This window comes from Notolepis coatsorum, assembly GCF_963971535.1.
Source record: "Notolepis coatsorum genome assembly, chromosome: 7".
NCBI lineage: Eukaryota > Metazoa > Chordata > Actinopteri > Aulopiformes > Paralepididae > Notolepis > Notolepis coatsorum.
This window is the reverse complement of record NC_140171.1, coordinates 60,427,794-60,441,184: the sequence shown is the minus strand read 5'-3', so window position 1 is coordinate 60,441,184 and position 13,391 is coordinate 60,427,794.

Sequence of the window (13,391 nt, the reverse complement as noted above, 5' to 3'; positions counted from 1 at the left end):
TTTTTAGTCGACAGCGAAAGATTGGTCCGGTTTCGGCTATCCTAACTGGTGGGAAGTTTGTTCCACCATTGTGGAGCGAGGACCGAGAATAGGCGGCTTCTCTTTGATGACTCTCCCAGAGCTCGGATAGGAGTGGGTCTGACATGGCCAGACGATGTAGAGCGGAGTGACTATAGCACTCAACACTTGATGAACATTGTTACTCAGCTGATAGAGTTGTACCCTTCCTGCTGTCTTGTTGTACAAAACTTGTAAGTCGCTTTGGATAAAAGCGTCAGCTAAATGACTAAATGTAATGTAAATGTAAATAAGGGTGTGTAGTAGAGACCATTGACCGGAGGTAAGCGACAGCCGTTCCCTTCGCTTCACGATATGCCAGGTCGAGGACCTTGTAGCGGATTTGTGCGGCGATGGAGAGCCAGTGCAGGTCTCTAAGAAATGGGGTAACATGGGCTGACTTTGGTAGGTTGGAGATCAGATGGGCGGCTGCGTTCTGAATGAGTAGAAGAGGCTTGGTGTCGGTGGTCGGTAGACCAGTGAGCAGTGCATTGCAGTAGTCAAGGCGAGACATGATTGTTGATTGGACAAGGATTGAGTGGCTTCTTTTGTCAGGAAGGGGGATCCTTCTGACATTGTTCAGGAGGAATCTGCAGGTTATGGTCATTACGGCGTGTGAGCGGAGAAGTTCAGCCGATCGTCAATGACTACACCAAGGTTCTTGGTGGTCGGGGACGAGGCCACAGCTAAATGTTCCACTGTGATGGAAAGGTCGGTTAGCAGGGAGGATTTGGCTGGCAGGTGAAGCAATTCTGTTTTGCTTAGGTTCAGTTTGAGGTGGTAGGTCGATCTGCTGATAATGGGTCTCCTAAGTCCAACTTCAAGTCTAAGTGGGGGGTGGCGTGCTTTTGCCCCTGACCAATGGAACAGCATCCCCATGGACCGCTCGGGCTAAAGATGTTAAGAAGGGTATAACGTAAGGTTATCCTATAACCCTAGTTATATGAGTATAGCGAGCGATCTGCTCTATTGGAACTATCCCTTTATCCACTCTAATAATGAATAACTTTCTCCACATGCACACACCTATTTACCTCCGCCTGGCCACACCCACATAGATATATATAAGCGGGGTCGTGGCCACACAATCAGCTCCTAACCAAGTCTTTCACCCCTATAGGATAACCTTACGTTATAGATTGTATAGCTTTACCCTCTGCTCTATTGGAACACAGGAGCTGAGCAGAGCGAAAAGCTCGACAGATGTGCCCGCTGAGGCCCCCTACAACCATCAGAACCGGGGAGGACCCGAGCCCCCCGGTCCCCCCTAGTGGAGGACGGGAGGGAATCGGATCCGACTGTGCAAAGATGGTTTAGCACCTCAAACGCACAGGGTGAGCAGACCGTGGGACTCACCTTCATTCAGAAGGACCCATGACCACTCAGGCGCGCATCCCACATGCCACCAGGGAACGGACGGAAAGCAAAACACCCCCATCACAGCCCCCAACATCACAGGGTCGAAGGTCAAGAACCCAACCCTGTGGCAATGTCGCAGCAGCGGAGCGCAGAGGAGGTCCCAGCCCTAGGGGCCTGGTGAGGCAACGAGGTTGTAGCATCGGGACCCCATCAGACGGTCACTGGTGACACCACCCCCCACATCGTCAGCGTATCGGACAGGGCCCAAATCAAGAGCAGGCCCTTCCCCCCTTGGCATGCCGCTCTGAAGCACTCTACAAGAGGCTACCCCCCCACAACACTGTAGGGCCAGCCGGCGTGCTGGGAAGACAACCCCCAAGGAGGTTGATCCCTCAATCCAGGCAACAGGCCCCAAGAGCAGAACTTGACCTGTGCCTGGAGCACTGCGGACTAGACAGGCGCCTAAAGGGTCTACTGTGAGAACAGTATCCCGGCGGAAGGGGTGTTCGGTATGCTGTGCACCATGTCATAACCTCCACAAACCCGACCCCCCAATCCAGCGGGGTCGAGGTTCAAATTGGCACAATTGGCAGACGTCATGAAAGATGCTGGGGCACACTCTCGGGCAGACGGGGTCAAGCCCGGCCTCAACCCGAGAGTCGACTCTGCTACCAACACACCGGTGAACCAACCACCCCCCTATGTTTAGTTTAACAGGAGGCGCTTGTTCCCTTAACCCACCAAGAAAACTCAGAAACATAACTGTGCGTATACACAGGCTATACAAGCAGTACAAGTGTTTCAGTTTTCAAAGGGTTAACACAGGCCAACAGGTCGACGAGAACGAGTTCGGACCTGGGCCTGGCGGACCGGGACCTACACAGGGATGCCTAGAGGGGTTGACAGGAACCCCCTCGATAGCCCCCTCCCATCCCCGCCCAGCAGGGGGAGGGAGGGGTGAAATAAATGGAGAAGGACCAGGCCCCCTAACACAGCGCAAGGTACAACACAGTATGGACCAAGCACGTCACTGTTAAGGGCAACTCGTAGTGGCATACACATGACACACACATCCACGACATCAATCCATGCGACGCCCGGGCCGACCCGGCATTTCCCCCCCGGAAAAGCACAAAGTCCTTCGTGGTACCAGAACAGCAGATCTGCGCCCCAGCAGACAGCAGGTTAACTGACCTGGTCCGGTGCAACAGAACCAGTCCCATGTCCTAGTCACGCCGCCATCCCCAGTCCTAAGAGGGGGGTATGTACGTGTGTCGATCCAAAACATCACAGAGGGCGCCACCAAGACGGTCAGTACGCGAATGCACTGCTCCTGGTGGCCCACGTCATGGGCGTGAGACCCCTCCGCAAATGTATTGATCTACTCCATCATCTCCCCCCGGACATGTACATGAGCCATCGAGTCTAACCTAGTGCACTGGCGCTCGGTATAGAGAAAAATCTCCTTCCCTGCCGCCTGCATAAAAAACGCTGTTTCTATGAATTGGGCAACCAAGGCACGCCAGCCCATAACGTGGTTTCACATTAAAAGCACCCAGGGCCAGCGCTATATGCATGTCGAGAACCCAAAACACATCAATGGTGAATTCTAATAAGAAACACCAGACAACGTTCCCTCCATGCTGTCTGGGATGAGCAGCAGGAAGCCGGTCAATAAGACACAGATATGGGTCTCATATGACGCGTCTTAGGGTAAACCCTGTCAATTCTGCTCTTTACACAAGAGGGGAAGACAGAAAATCCCCCAGAGAGACCTCTACGTGAGTAATAATCGAAAAAGATATATGTAATTATTGAGCCAAGTGACCAAAGGCCCAATAAGACCAAAGGCCTTAATAGAGAGTGTGGTAGCTAATTACTTGGATTTCTCACACTAGTAGTTAACTTCTATGACTTGTAGAGTATACATGAATCAGGGCTGAAGAGAGATGGCACAGGGCAGACCGGATGAATAGGAGGAGATATAGTTTATTTCACACAAGTTCGAAAACCAAAGTCCTAACAGGTTAAAGTATTGAAGCATATTTATAGTCTTCTTCCTTGGCATGTTGCAATAAAGGCAGGTCACTTCCTAATTGGTCGACTCTTACGGCATTGGAGTGACTGGTCAAATTTTGGTGCAAGCTAGGTGTGTCTAATAATTTCTGTTAGTGCCAAATCTTTATAAACTGCGTTTCATTCTGGCTCTGGTCTTTCCACATCTGCAGACTCCAATCCAGTTTGCGCTGGAGTCTATGAGGTTCATTTCAGGTCATGACCGAGGTTAGATCCAAATCCAAATAAGAACACTAGAAAACATCCCTTGCACTCCTCCTGGTCCATTCTGACAGTTTGCTCAGAGAATATAAATGTCTGTGACATGGGATGTGTTTCGTAATGACCTGTATCCATAAAGGTGTAATCTATTTTATATAGGATGTGCTTTATATGGCATTCTGCCACCACAATCCTCCCTTTCATGGCAATGCCATGAATATGTACTACTTATGTACCTACCACATATATGTACTAGTGACATTTGTTTACTAGTGATTTATATGTAATAATGACTGTTAATACTTCACATGACTGAATGAATGAGTATAAACACAACACTCAGTACTAACATGCAAGATGTACCTCAGATATACCTTGGTTATACAATACATTTTCATTAATGAAACACTTCATTAACAAGAGAGAAAAAACCTGACACCGCAGATTTGTTTACAGAAAAAAAACTTGTATCCTAGTGTCGTATGCGGCACGGTGGTGTAGTGGTTAACACTGTCGCCTCACAGCAAGAAGGTCCAGGGTTCGATTCCCGCTTGGGGACCAGGTTTCCATGATGCCAGTTACCCTGGTGGGGTATCTCCCAGGCCTTTCTGTGTGGAGTTTGCATGTTCTCCCCGTGCTCGCAAGGGTTTCCCCCCCGATAAGATAAACCCAATGGAAAAACATGCACAACAACAAGATTGCTAACGCTGTGGCGTCCTTGACGAAGACGGACAGAAGCACTTGGATTGGTCCCCTGGCGCGGCTCACGTTGACGCCTGTCTGCTCCCGGCTGCCCTTGGGGGGGAAGGACGATGGGATGGGTTAATCGCAGATACGAATTGCATGCATGCATCGCATGTGTGCCAATTGATGACCTCGGAGCAGGTCCTAAATTATTATTATTATTATTATTATAGTGGCACCTGAAATGCTGGGTCTCATTGTTGGTCTTTGTAAACCATCAGCATGCACAAGTTGAACATTTTTAAAACATAAACTAGTATTAAATTAATTTCTTATTTGTAACTTATTCATCACCAAGTAAATTGCAGATTTGCAAAAACCAATTTATCATCTAACAGCCTTTTCTTTTATATGCTGAAAACATTTTGATAATAATGTTAAATAGTAGGACACACAACTTTGCTTGTTCAGTGCCTCGTACGTCCTTTTTCCTGTGTTTTTTACACCTTATCTCCCCACCTAAAGTCTTTATTCAACCATCATACTGTTCCACATTTTGTGTTTAACCTGTTTCCCATCTCAACATATCCTCCCTTTAGATACACCCGTATCTATACTGTGACTCTGCACTAGTGTTTAGTGTATACATATATCAACTCACCCAGTTACTGTGCCTAGAAGCAGAATACGTCGACCAGCAGTGAAAATCACAGCTCAGGCTTATCTAATCCATAGACCTACTAATTCCGCAAGTCAATTCGAGGCATTTTGCAAAAAGGCCCACAATATTTGCCAGTAATCTTCCGTCCTTACAGGAGAAAAAATTAACTCCCTGTTGTCAAGATTTGTAAGAAAGGTAAAACCGTGACCTATTGTGACTTACAGCCAGTAACCTTACATTTTCCAACATTCGGCTCCACTTCAATCTTTAGTTCTTCATCAAATAAAAGATCATATTCTCATGCGTATTTTCACTTGAGTACAAAACCAACATGTAATGTAACATGTCATGGCGTAAATCTAATAACACTTTAATCATTGTTCACTCTTTACTGTCCACATTTTGTCCATCATCTAGTCCATAGTCCACAACCCAGCCCCGTGCCCACATTTTCACTGTCTACTTCAATACACATAATAGTTTACGGAGAGATTTTAATTGACTAATACTCTCTCCTAGCCATCTCGGCCTATCTTACCAACTATAATAGTCAACCTCCTAAAAGTAAACAATGACTGCACAACCAATTCTCATTTACCACATGTCAGTTTCAAATTCATTTGACACAATTATTTGCTAAACCAGACTTGTGCAGTAACTGTCCTAGTGACATACAACCGCTTCCTGCAAATATCCAATTATATAATACATTGAAAGAAATGTAAATAAGACTCTTTAATTTGTATGGTTCACTTTGACCACCACTTTGACCTTTAGACCTGCTTGTGTAGGGTACCCCTCTCAGTCCCTTAGAACCTCCCTTTGGTAGAGTACACCTCTTTGTCCCTTAGGACCTCCCTTTGGTAGAGTACACATCTTTGTCCCTTAGGACACACCCTTTGGTAGATTTCTTCTTCTTTGACCCAGTTTTTTTCTCATAACCGAGAGGTCCCCATTCCCTGGGCACAAATCTAGACAGGAATCCCTTAGGCCTTAACCCCAAATACATGAATTTCACATTTCACATCACTTTGTCACATTCCAAGTACATTCATTACGTCCATCATGACTCTCTTTATCGTGTTGGTCGTCAAACTGGGGCACCTCAATGTATGATATCTTCATTTAAAAAAATGACACCACAGCTACATTGGATCAATCACAATGAATAGACCAGATGTATTGTTTTGCGTGTTTATAGCACAAGTGCTAGTTTTCAATACTGGTCGCTTGGTATGTCATTACACCTCTTCTGCTCCTTTCGTACATTAATGACTTACTTAGTCACCCGGACTATTGAAATGCTAAAATGTGAGGACGCTGTGGCTCTATAATCCTATTTCATTATCTGGCCTCCTCTTTTTATATTTTCAAGGGTCTTGTAATGGACATACATTATATGGATATACATATAACTATGGAGGCTTATTTTTGCTCTCCTTATGCCCAAAAAAAATAATATAAAAATGGAAACAACATAGTTCTGTAATATGGACTCAATATATGTTCATACAGTGAAATTGCTGGCAAGGTGACCATTTGGCTGGCATGCGGAGTTGCACTTGTACTTAACTTTGAGGTGCTGGCTTTTGCATTTCGAAGACTCGACCTTCTGTCCAGCATATCTCCCCCTGGATCTAGACCCTCCGACGGTGAAGACATTATCTCTTTGTTTTTTCGAAAAACAGCGAGAGAGAAAAAACAAAGATACAATGTCAACGTAGCTCCTCTCCAACAAACTACTTTGGCACTAAACTTAAAGTGGTGTATTACAGACACTTTCGGTGGTGAAAGTAGGGAAGGAGCTGATTGTGTGGCCACGACCCCGCTTATATAGGAGCAGATGTGGGTGTGTTTGTGTGTATGTGTGTACAGGTATGTGTGCACTTATTCAAGCATTGATTTTTGTCCTTGATAATGAAAGATATGTATCCTATTCTGAAGAAAAGGGGGATAGAGACTGAGGTGGAGGAGACAGGGAGAGAGCAGTTTAGGGAGAGGAGACAGAGAGAGAGCAGTTTAGGGAGATTAGACAGAGAGAGAGAGCAGTTTAGGGAGAGGAGACAGAGAGAGAGCAGTTTATTGAGATGAGACAGAGAGAGAGCAGTTTAGGGAGATGAGACAGAGAGAGCGCAGTTTAGGGAGAGGAGACAGAGAGAGGAGAGAGGAGAGCATATGTGTTTGAATCAAAGTAAATTATACAGCATGATAACATATGGTGGAATAAACACTAAGGCTTAGAGATTATGATGAACAATGGACATCTCACGGGAGACAATTATAGTCAACTGTCACCACTATGGAAATGGCATACCAGCACACCAAGTAACACACACACATACCCAGCACACCAAGTAACACAGACACATACCCAGCACACCAAGTAACACACACACACATACCCAGCACACAAACCATCTAACACACACACACACACACACACACATTCCCAGCACACCAAGTAACACACACATACCAAGCACACAAACCATCTAACACACGCACACACATACCCAGCACACCAAGTAACACACACACATACTGTACCCAGCACACCAACGTGTGAATCTCCAAGTGACCTAAAACTAAGAGGTAATGACTATTTCTGGACAACGATGGTCTTCAGCATAATTCATATGAGTGTTTTGTCCTAAAGTTGTAGTTAATTAACAGACACCATCAAATCCCTGTTTATTCCCAGAGTTGTTTTCACGTTGGGGGCGTGTTGCGACCAAAATAAAGGTGTGGTGATAAACATTTAGTGCGATTGACGTATTGCAGTTCTGATGTATGGCTCGTTTTATAGTCGAATGTTGTGAACCAGGAAGTAGCCTACAGCCGCACAGGAGCAAACTGCCTGCTTGAGGTTGACTGAGCCTGACTGCTGAAGCACATACTGTAGCCTGTACAGCTGTAACTAGGTGCTTTCTGACCATAAAAACATGCAAATGTTTCTAAATATACCAAATATGCAAGTGCACAGTCATACATATGCACAAACAGGCACACACAAAACAACACAACAGCAGATGAAAGGAACACTAAATTCCCATTGCAGTTTCAGTTACTTTGGCTCTCATGAAGAAAGCATGAAATGTCCCGCCTTCCACACACACACACACACACACACACACACACACACACACACACACACACACACACACACACACACACACACACACACACACACACACACACACACACACACACACACACACACACACACACACACACACACACACACACACACACACACACACACACACACACACACACACACACACACACACACACACACACACACACAGACACACATACACATACATACACACACACACACACACACACACACACACACACACACACACACACACACACACACACACACACACACACACACACACACACACACACACACACACATTTCAAGCACACCATTGCTTCCACTCACTTGAGCATTAGCAAACATTTTACCCACAGTTTTCCAACATAGCTAATTCCCTGTAGCTTGTCTTCTTCCAGCACATTGGCACGCCTGTGTCCTGGCAAATACCAGTGACAAAATACTTTTCATAAGCACATATAGACATGGTAATCCCCAATTAGAGGTAATAATATGATTTAGGGAGCAGCTGTCCCCACACTGGCCTGCATGTGCGCTCACACACACACACACAAACACACGTACATACACACATACACTCACTCACTCACACATGCCCACACACATGTATACACACATACACTCACTCACACATGCCCGCACACACATGCACATACTTACACACACACATTCACATATGGAGCAGGCTGCTCTGCTCTGCTAGAGCGCGTTAGCCACCTCACCAGATGCCTACTGGATAATCTAGGTGCCATGGAGCCATGCTCTGCCAGCTCTGCCACTGGGTGTGTGTGTGTGTGTGTGTGTGTGTGTGTGTGTGTGTGTGTGTGTGTGTGTGTGTGTGTGTGTGTGTGTGTGTGTGTGTGTGTGTGTGTGTGTGTGTGTGTGTGTGTGTGTGTGTGTCCTGTTGGCTGAAGAATTTGTACTAAAAACTATAGCCAAACGACTTGTCAACAATTAAAGCGTCACTTTGGTTCACAACACAACTCTTTCTCACTCTCATTTTGCGATTCAATCTCATAATATGCATCTCTCTCTTTATTATTTTCCTTTATCTCTCTGTCTCTCTGTCCATCTCTATCTCCCCTCTAACTCTCTCTCTGTCTCTCTCTTTCTCTAACTCTCTCCTCTCTCTCCATCTCTGTCTCCCCCGTCTCTCTCTCTCTCTCTCTCTCTCTCTCTCTCTCTCTCTCTCTCTCTCTCTCTCTCTCTCTCTCTCTCTCTCTCTCTCTCTCTCTTGCTCGCTCTCGCTCTCTCTCTGGATGTAGCCCCAACACCTGTGCTTCCTCTCCCCAGCCTCTCCTCCATGTATCCTAACAACATGTGCTGCCTAGTCCACAGCCCAGAAAATCCTCCAGCCTCAGTCCCTAATGTCTATTTAGATTGCCTCAGATTGCTCTGATGGCAGATGCTACTTTTAGAGTGGGAGAGTGTGAATGTAAACAGAAACAGCACATACTGTAGAATTGCAGAGCTCGCACTCGAACGTGCGGCACACACAGCACACGTTATGTAAAATGAAGGCTATTGTCTAGATTGAAAAGGGTAAATCCACTTGAATATTCTAATACCGGGAGTTAAAATAATGGTTTGAGCAATTTCCATTACGCCTCTACACACAGACACACACACACACACACACTTGCATACTTCCTGTAATAAGTAGCCACTTATTTACAGACAATTCCGAATGTGCCACTTAAATTCCCTCCCTCGCTCCAGCAGCCCACCACTGTCTGACACACTCATTCCTACACACTATCAGAACTCAGCAGCCCAATGTCTCTCTCTCTCTCTCTCTCTCTCTCTCTCTCTCTCTCTCTCTCTCTCTCTCTCTCTCTCTCTCTCTCTCTCTCTCTCTCTCTCTCTCTCTCTTCATCGCTTTCTCTGTCTCTCGTTCTCCCTCTGTGTCACTGTCTCTCTTTGTCTCTCTCTCTCATTGTCTCTCTCCCCCTCTCTCTCCATTTGAATGACTAATTCATCCCCTAAACTGGATGGGATCCCTCAGCTATAGGCGTTTACATGCAGCCTTTTAAACCTTGTTGTTGCTGTGACAAATTGCTCCTTGTAGAGAAGACTCCTGAAGAAGCTAATGTTTTAGCCAAGGGGGCTAACATATGTGTGTGTGTGTGTGTGTGTGTGTGTGGTGTGTGTGTGTGTGTGTGTGTGTGTGTGTGTGTGTGTGTGTGTGTGTGTGTGTGTGTGTGTGTGTGTGTGTGTGTGTGTGTGTGTGTGTGTGTGTGTGTGTGTGTGTGTGTGCGTGCGTGCGTGCGTGCGTGCGTGCGTGCGTGTGTGTGTGTGTGTGTGTGTGTGTGTGTGTGTTCGTGCAAGAGTGCGTCTGTGTGCTATCAGCAATGTGTCCCTGTGACATGAGGAAGAAAACTTGGGCCTCGGAAGTGCTTGGCTAAACCTAATAAAATCTGATCATTATGGGCTCTGCTAACGAACCATATTTAATTAGACATGCATTAGTGCTGTTAATATGACAATGGTAATATTTTTCTATTTGGGGCGCGAAGCACTTATGCGTATATTGATTGTTCTTGAAAGGACAACAAGCAGTAGTATAAATAATAGCGTGTATATGTCACCTGATAATAGCCTTGTGCTGGGATATGCCATAACATGCTCCATATAACTCAAAAAAACTATTCTATTACTCTCTGGTGTGGCTACTGACCCCTTGTGTAGGTTGACTCTGCAAACGCATGCTATAGTCAACCATCCTTGAAGAACGCCTTGTGATAAATGGTGTACCTTATACAGCGATAAGCAAGTTGTTGCATCCAGGGCCGTAGCCAGGGTTTAGAAATTAGGGAGGTCCATTTATTTTTTTTGGCCCAGACCGGCCCACTATAATCGGTCGGACACCACCTAGCCAGGGTTTAGAAATTAGGGAGGTCCATTTTTTTGTATACAAACTTTATTATCTAGAGATCAACTTAAGGTCAGTCACTCACAAAGTAATTTACAGGACGTGGGGGCACTTACTGGTGAGTGGCCTAAAGAGTGCACCAAAGCCCTGTGGTCTCTTATGCATTTATAATTTGGTGAATGGGCAAAATGCATACCAAAATGAGTTATACAACCCAACCTATTCATTCAAAATGCATTATCTATAATAAAAAGTCACCTGTTGTTGGTAAAAAATAATTTTACTGAAGTATTAACATATTTCTCCACTTGATTTGATTTGAAATCTTTATTTCGAACATGCAATGAATACAAACAAACAAACAAAAAAAATCTAAAATCAATGGTATGTTTGTTTGTTTGGGTAGTTTGACCCGCCGGCCACTAGGGGGCAGCGTCTCATTAGTAGTGCTGATCAGCTTAGCGCGATGCTGACCAAATAACGTTATCATTCATATTATTATCGACATCACCATGGCAGAGATGGCACACACAAACTACCTCAGGTTCCTCTTCCAACTCACTGTCCCTCCTCGGCCCTGCTGCCTCTGCCTGGCTGGTAGTGGCTATCTGAGGCTGTTGAACGTTGCACTATTATTGTGGATGATGATGCAGCAAACATGTCTGTAATTTTATTACATTTTTCAGCATCCACCTCTAGATTTCTGAATTTTTTCGCCCGCAATTTCTCTGCACCCCCTTTGCGCTTCTTCTGTTTCTCCATATTTCTCTCTTTTCCGCATCTGTTCATGATAAACAGGTGAGACAGGGGGGGGGGGGGCTTATTAAGAGATGTGATTGGGCCGCTTGGGAGGCGGGCCAGCATAATGGGCCGCTGGGACAGGCTAGTGGGCCGGTCGTTGACAACAGAGATGTGATTATTGGGCCGGCCCAGTGTCAGTCAGTACCAAATGGGCCACTGGGACAGGCTAGTGGGCCGGTCGTTGACCAAACAGCCCACGGGCAGGCTTGTCAGTCACTGCTGTTCTGCTCGCGCATGCTTTGAAAGCAAAGCCACCTGCATGTCCCCTGCCTGGGCAGAAGCGACCAAATAGTGCAGTAGCAATGCAGGGGGGAGTACCTTTGCCAAACATCAGACATTACCGGACATTTTCAACTCCCAAGTGTACATTTATATTGTGATATTTCTCTAAAAAATGTAAAAAAAAAATGTTTTCTTTTTTTTAATAATATATTTTTTTTGTTGTTGTTACAAATAGTTACCGAGGTCCGAACCTCGGTGACCTCATAGCTGGCTACGGCCATGGTTGCATCGCAGTTATTTAAACCAACCCAGACCGTTATAGTGCTTTACGTTATTTATGGGTTATATATCTACATAACGTAAGATATGATAATGATAAGATAAGATGATATGTTCCTTTATTATTCCCTTAAAGAATGTTGAAGTCAGAGGTTCTATGTAGGATTGTTAGTAACTGTCTAACTGCATATATAACTGTTTCCCCTAGAGGGCGCTCTAGGCGGAGCCACTCAAGACACCACCAGGTGGCGAGTATAAATAGAGATGTCTCCTCCGGGAAGATGGCGGCGTAGAGGAAGGACATAGTGGAACGGGCTCCTACACAAAAATCCTGAAAAACCTGATGTATCGAACATACTCCGCCTAACTTCAGTTTATGTCAACCCACGCTTATTAAGCACATAACCAACAAAGAAATGCCACCCAAAAGGACCGAACCGAGCAGGAAGACGGTGACATCGCCCACGTTAGCAATAGTGCTAGTGAGACCGCAAGGAGCTAACACACCGGCTAACGGGGAAGCTAATGCAGCTAACGTCGAAGCTAACGATGAAACACCGCCGATATGGTTTACTGGGGAACTGGAGAAAGTATTCGACAGAATTCAAGCCATGATGGAACTTAAGATGAACTCTCTAAGCATCTCGGTGGAAAGACTTATCAGTGACAACCAGGCACTGGGGCAACGTGTTAAGGAAATGGAGGGAGTGCAAGCTAGCTTCGGTGATAGCCTCGACTACCTACAACAAGACCTCAGCGATCATAGGAAAGACACAGAGGAGGAGATCTGCGGTCTGAGGGAAAAGCTGGACGAATTGGAAAACAGAGGGAGAAGAAAGAATCTGCGACTGGTGGGATTCCCAGAAGGTGTGGAGGGGAAAAGCTCTATCGATTTCCTACAGGAATGGCTCCCCAAAATACTGGAGCTGGACACCGGGCAAACCATTGAGATAGAGCGGGCTCACCGTACGCTCCAACGCCGTCCCGAAGAAGGCAGCCTCCCCCGAGCCATAGTGATCCAGCTACTCCGTTTCACCGATGTGACGAGAATCCTG